The sequence below is a fragment of the Ornithodoros turicata genome, chromosome 1, assembly GCF_037126465.1.
Source record: "Ornithodoros turicata isolate Travis chromosome 1, ASM3712646v1, whole genome shotgun sequence".
Taxonomy (NCBI): domain Eukaryota; kingdom Metazoa; phylum Arthropoda; class Arachnida; order Ixodida; family Argasidae; genus Ornithodoros; species Ornithodoros turicata.
In genome coordinates, this window is record NC_088201.1 from 186,855,789 (window position 1) to 186,862,054 (window position 6,266).

At 48.6% G+C, this 6,266-nt stretch overlaps 1 long non-coding RNA gene across 3 annotated transcripts; it reads left to right on the forward strand.

Annotated features, from left to right (window-relative positions):
• Positions 1 to 3,936: 3,936 nt before the first annotated feature.
• Positions 3,937 to 4,784, forward strand: LOC135374132 (uncharacterized). Of its 3 annotated transcripts, XR_010416771.1 has the most exons (5): positions 3,937 to 4,022; positions 4,082 to 4,155; positions 4,237 to 4,327; positions 4,398 to 4,466; positions 4,543 to 4,784. It is a non-coding gene; the product is annotated as an uncharacterized LOC135374132 (long non-coding RNA). The 3 variants fall into 3 exon arrangements; XR_010416772.1 differs by lacking the exon at positions 4,082 to 4,155 and having other exon boundaries at positions 4,001 to 4,022; XR_010416770.1 differs by lacking the exons at positions 3,937 to 4,022; positions 4,082 to 4,155 and having other exon boundaries at positions 4,200 to 4,327.
• The last annotated feature ends 1,482 nt before the right edge of the window (positions 4,785 to 6,266 follow it).

A 6,266-nucleotide genomic window follows, 5' to 3' on the forward strand; every position in this document is an offset into this window, starting at 1 on the left:
ACGTGTCGCCTACCGGTTGTGTTTTAAAGCATTCTTTTCCTGCAATGCATACTAGTTGCGAGTGACGCTTGTGTTTGTGTGCTTCCTTCTGTCCCTGTCTTCCGCGTCCCAACATCTGCAGTATGTTCCCAGTAAACCACCGATGTCCCATGGACGTCCTGAAAAGATCCCGAAGTCGTGATCCGGGAAAAATGTCCCAATGATGTGAATAAGACGTCATTCTAAACGTCCTAGCGTTGTCTAGCCAGGATGTATTTTAATGATATCGCTGGGACTTCGAAATGGCGTCCCGATCGGATGTTGATTTAGAAGTAGAATACAAACATACTTTCGATGCTCATTATATTTTTCTATCCTTATGATAACGTTCAACAGCGTGCAGCAAGAAACTAAAACAGTGACACTAATTTTTATCCGTGTTACCGAAGTGGCAACACACAAATATTATTCATCTGAATTTACAAAGAAACTCCCGACATGGTCCGAGCTTAGCAGATGTACCACAGTATCTAGCTTCTGTTTCCTTTTACTGTAGTGCTAATAAAAGTAGTTGGGAAGGCCGAGAAGACCTCGATATCTCTTGCAATATCTCCATGTAGAACGGAACAAACACAACTACATCTCCAGATGTGCTTCCCTTCCGGAACGAGAAGACATAACATCATTGAATTGTCGCCACAATTCCAACGAGATCCAAAGACAAATCAGACAGTCAATTCGTTCATTATGTAGCCGTCAGGTACAAGTTCCTCACTGACAGAATCAGGGTTTTTGAAGAGAAGCTATACCTTCGCGACATCGTGTTCCACTATGTTGTGTGGCGAAGACCGTACCCACGGAATAAAGATGCAATTCAATGAATTGACTTAATGGATATAAATGCTAAACGCTGATTTCCACTTGATTTAATGTAATCCAACATGTCTTGTACACACTGCACCAGTTCAAAGAATGCGAAACCAATTGAAGGAATTGGCCTAGAGTATCAATAAAACAACAACTTTATTTCTAAGGTTAATAATGAGGAGTTTCGTCGCTAGTGTCGATACCCGAGCCCACTGGCATAAAATGCGATGAAATGTGCCCCTTCACCATAAGGATCGAAGTCCTGACGTGTCTAAAAAGACCAAAAAAGCTCTCATCACAGAGTGTTGATGGGCTGGATTTCACCAGGGGCCAGGCAATTTTCATAGAGATGGAAAGGGTGAAATTCCAACTGATTAAGGATCTGAGAGAGCGCGGTTCGGGAAGGTTGGTAGCATGGACAAATAAGAAGAATGTGCCCAGGTCCCCTACTGCACCGTAGTGACATCATCGGTCAGATTAGATCAGATATGCATAGAGATTCCAACTGAGCAGTGCACGTGCCACTTGAGGTGGCGGTTGATACCGCGGCGTCTTTTAGTCATCCAGTGATGGTTTAACCCCATCAGAGTGGCATCGCGGTGTTTCGCGATGGGTTCCCGTGTCTAATATCTTGGCCTGCAGCGGCGATATCGGGATGCTGTTTCTTGTGACGAATTTCCCTTCCATCCCCCTACGCGTGCACCTTGCGGCTTGTGAGAAATCCTGGCGGTTGTCCAGATATTTGAAAATTCTAGGCAACCGTCGGTGCTTCTGACACCTTTAAAGTCTTGTAAATCCCGCCCGGACTGTTGGATCGAGACCAAAATTCAGGTCCGAACGGGCCTGGATTAGCTGTGTGATCGCGCAAATCACACAGGAACTGATCTGTAGTGGTTTCGAACTCGTAGGCGGAGACGCGTTAGTAAAATTCGTTTTTCCGAACTTCAGTGCCCTTGTTGGAAAGAAGTTCGCCTCGGACAGGGTTCGTACTTGGAGAACCCACTGTTCTCGACGCGGAGCACGTGATAAAATTCACCACGTCTCTCTAAATTTAGCAGTTCTCGAGTTAGAGGATTCCGCGTTCACACTCCTCTCAATACATGGGACCAGCGGCTTCCCCCCCCCCAAAAAAAGCCTTCCCGTTGCTGCCACATGGTCATGTTTGCCTTCGTTATGAAGGTCTCAATGTGCTCTTTCCAACAACGTTTGTCCCGCAGGCGCGCGATGTTCCGTTCTCCCGATATCGGCTTAAGAGCATGACGAGCTGCGAGGCTGGCTAGAGCCACCCTGAAACGCTTCCCACTTTTCGGTGTCGTAAGTCGATTACCCGATGTCCGATTTAGTCGAAATTTTGTGTGCGCGTGCTCTGCTCCCTGCTCTACAACTGTCCAATTGAGACTAGCCGTCGATTTCCAGTGGTTAAGACGTCATTCTCGAAATTCCTGACGCCGACCACCTTTCACGGATTTTTGTCCCTGTCTTCAGGCTCGAGGCCCACGGCTTCCTTCCTTTTAATGGGCGCACGCACTCGACATGGGAAACGCGTAGAAACTTGCCGCATCTTTCTATCCCTCTCGGTTCTCGAGTTAGAACACCGTGGCAACGGCGGTTCTCTGATACATGGGCCTGGGGCATTTTTTTCGATATCGGGTTCTTGCTGGCATAGGAAGGTGATTGAGATGTGTTTTTGAAGAGGAAAACGTCCTCTTTCCGATAGCGTTGGTCCCGTCTTCGCGCGACTTTCCGTTCCTTTGCTACATTCCGAGGAGCGCCTGGGCGCTGGGGCATGGCCTGGCGGGCAGGTGGCCTTCCTGCCGTTTCTGCCATGGAGGAAGGAAACACAGGAGCGGCCCTTCCAACTTTTTGCCATTGGGACGGGCGTGCCAGCTTCGCACTGCATTCTGGGATGCTCCTGTCTACCATGTGACCGCTCACGTGACCCGAAGAGCATGCGCAGGCCAGCTCCCAAAGCAGACGACGGGAGCCGTGATTGTCTTGCAGTTCAGATATCTGCATTGTGATGAACGCCGCGCGTCCAGCTTTATTTGTGTGTGTTCGGAGGTTTACTCTTGGTTTACCCTTCTACTACAAGACCGGTCAGGGTCTGCAGGACAACCACGCAGGACTAGAAACATCATTCGCGGCAGCGATGTTTGTGTGACGACGTGGCCGCGTTTTGTGTGTTTGTTGCTGAAGTGGTAAAGCATGCCAGTAATCAAATTAGTACAACGATGGAGGAAATCAATTGAATCTGCAGCTGTAGCACAGCGCCAGCTTACAAAGGAACGATCCAAGATGACTCTCTCACAGACAGGGGTACGAAACAACCGGTCAAGTACGTGCTTACGAAGAAAACGTTATTCCCGTGACAGAGCTGCTTTCTGTTGAACGACAGCCGCAACCGCGCTAATAACACGTTAACAAAACGTTGTTTCCGCAGTGGTGCTCACATTTTAAGAGTAAGTGACTTTGGAAAAGCATAAGAGCACGAAAAGCAGCGCGAGCAACAAAGCGTTGCCAAACCGAAACTTTAGAGAGGATCACGTGGTGGACAGGAAGTGATGGCGGTTTTGACAGGAGCGACCGCCAGAGGGGTCCCACGGAAATCTGCTCGAAACGGCCGCTCCTGTGTTTCCTTCCTCCATGGTTTCTGCGCTGCGGGCGGCGTCCATTTCGCTTGCAAGCTTCGTTGCGTTCGCACGCCTTTTTCTGGCTCCCGTTGTCTGGCGTTCCGTCGTTGCTCTGGTGCCCTGGACTGCTGTGAATGTGTTTTTATGCCCTACTAGTGTTGCCTGGGAGTGCTTTTATGTGTGCACCCTGGAAGATAGGTCCAGAAGCCTTGCGATTTCTTAGATTAAAGGTTAGTTCTATGTTTGTACGATTCGTGCAACTTTTGTTTGGTATCATTCCTAGCGTGTGGGTTCTATTATTTTATGCTAGCAGTGTGATTATTACCCTTTTGATTCCTATTACCCTATGCTTTATCTTTCAGCTAAGTGTACTCGTGACCCTACCAGCACTTTTCAAGGTGGAGATGCAACATCGTCAGTGGCCCCGTTACTAATGTCTAATCTATGAATTTCGGATACTTTCGACGTATTCATTGCCGTGAACAACGCGGTTGGGACAGCACACTCACGACGTTGGAAGGTCACAGAAATGTTGAAAGACATCAGGTAAGTTACGCTACTTGCGTTTCAGAGCTCTTCAGTGACTTGTGTTTACTGCGAAACAGATTGGGCATACGCTTCACCCGTGCAACTTCGTCATGTGCTCCTCGGCAGCACAAGCCTTTACGGCTGTGCCACTGTATGTAAAAAATGCTGAGTGATTTTAATAAAGAATTGGCAGGGAAGTACAATGTGTCGCACCTTGTTGACTCTTTTACAGATGTGTGGAAACGTCGTAGCGGATGAATGTGAATTATGGATCTCCAAGTGGCGTCGCCCGCGTCATTTTCAAGATTTTACCCGTTTTGAAGGTACGTAGTGAATGTGCGAGGCATTCACGTTCCTACTACGTGGTTATCCATGCGTTTCCAGTCTTCGCAGGCAATAGGGCTGTTGATAGGGAGAATGCTAGGCTACTGCAGACTGCAACCATAGGCGCTGTGTCTAAAGGTATGCGTATACGTCGATGCGTACTTCACAGTGACATTTTGCTGTAGCAGTGTTTTTGAAATTACATTTCTTGCAGGTTAAGCTCACATGACGCGGCAGGGAAGGGAGTCCGTGGCGAAAAGTGAATATAGCCGAAGTTGGATAGCGTTAATTTTTGCGCACGAAAGGCAAGCTGGACACATCGCAAATCTCCAGTTGTACGAAACACAGTGCAGCATGGTCGTCGGTTATGCCAGTGCTTCAACATATGTTTCAGCGTCGCACTTCGGACATTGCGGGCATATACCTTTAAGTTTTTCCCCTTGTGGACCGATGCTGTGTGTGTTCATAGACATCATGTTTTCAAAGACATGTAAGTTCTCAATAATAATGCGAAAAAATGCTGGTCATGTTACGCTGTGATATAATACCTGGTGAGGTAATACGATGCTATGACGCTCAGTTTCATACGAAATAAAGTGTTTGATCTAATGTTGCTTGTTTGTGCCACTGATACGAACTGCTGTGCGGTGTTGATGTAATGTTCGGAGAACGCCAGTAAGCCTGGCTAAGGCACGGGAAAAAGGTCCACTAGAGGTCCGTAAAAGGTCGTCATTGACGTACTATGGACTTCCTTGGGACGTGCGCGGATGTTATTTTGGCAGTTCTGAGTACGTCCCAAGTATGTCAAAATTATGTTTCAGGATGTCCTCAGGATGTCTTCATCGTCCTGAGGGTAACATCATGTAGACGTCCTTGGGACATCGGTGGTTTACTGGGTTGTCTCACCAACTAGCCCAACTTTCTGCGCTTGTTCAGGAACGACTGCTGAGCGCAGGTTGATGTCAATACGAGGTAAGGCATTCGCAGCAGCGTTGCCCGGGCCGACGATGTGGCAGATGTCAGTTGTGAACTCACTTATGCACGCCAAGTGAGGAATCTCTCTTGGGGAATGATTCGCGCTTCGAGGACCGATTGCAAAAGTCAAAGGCTCGTGATCTGTATAAAAGACGAAATGGCGACATTCCAAGTAGTGATGGCAGTATTTTACTGCCAGGTAGGCGGTAAAAAGTTCGCTTCCGACGGTGCCGTAGCGTTGCCCCGGAAGTTAAGCTACGTTGCTCAAGAAGTTTCTGGAAAAGAACACGATTGGAACCAAGTCGCTGTCATTGCCGAGCTCATGCAACGCGGCGCCTACCGCGGCGGCGGTCGAATCTTCGACGAGACATGCCTTCTCGTCGGGAACGGGGTGAGCGAGGAGCGCAGCATCCGCGGTAGCCCGCTTAGCGTGTTGGAAAGCATCGTCTGCCTCGGTCGTCCCTTGCAATGGTGCGGAGAGGCCACGGGAGTCAGCCAGAAGGCGAAGAATGGTGTCGAGAACTCGAGCACCGCCATGCAAAAAGCGCCGTTAGAAGTTGACTAGACCCAAAAACACCTGTAACTTGAGACGCGCGGGAGGGCGGAGAAAATCCTGAACGGCATGGACCTTATCAAGCAAGGACCGAAGTATTTCGGCCCCGATGCGATGTGCGGAAAATCAAGTGCTTACCGACCCTGTGTGGCACCGAGCACAAGGTATCCTTACACTCTTTGAGGCTCACGTTACGTGCGTCTTCAACTGATGCTGTAAAGTGTTACCTGCGACCACAATGATGGCTTCCACGCAACTTGCGACACGTGCGCTCAATTTTAATAGGTGCTAGAGGAATACATTGTCTATCGTTCGCCCTCTAGATCGGACTTGTGGGCCGCTTGACAGGGAAGATTTTGTTGATGACATATAAAGTGGCGAGTCGCTCACAATACTCGACGTACGTTAAT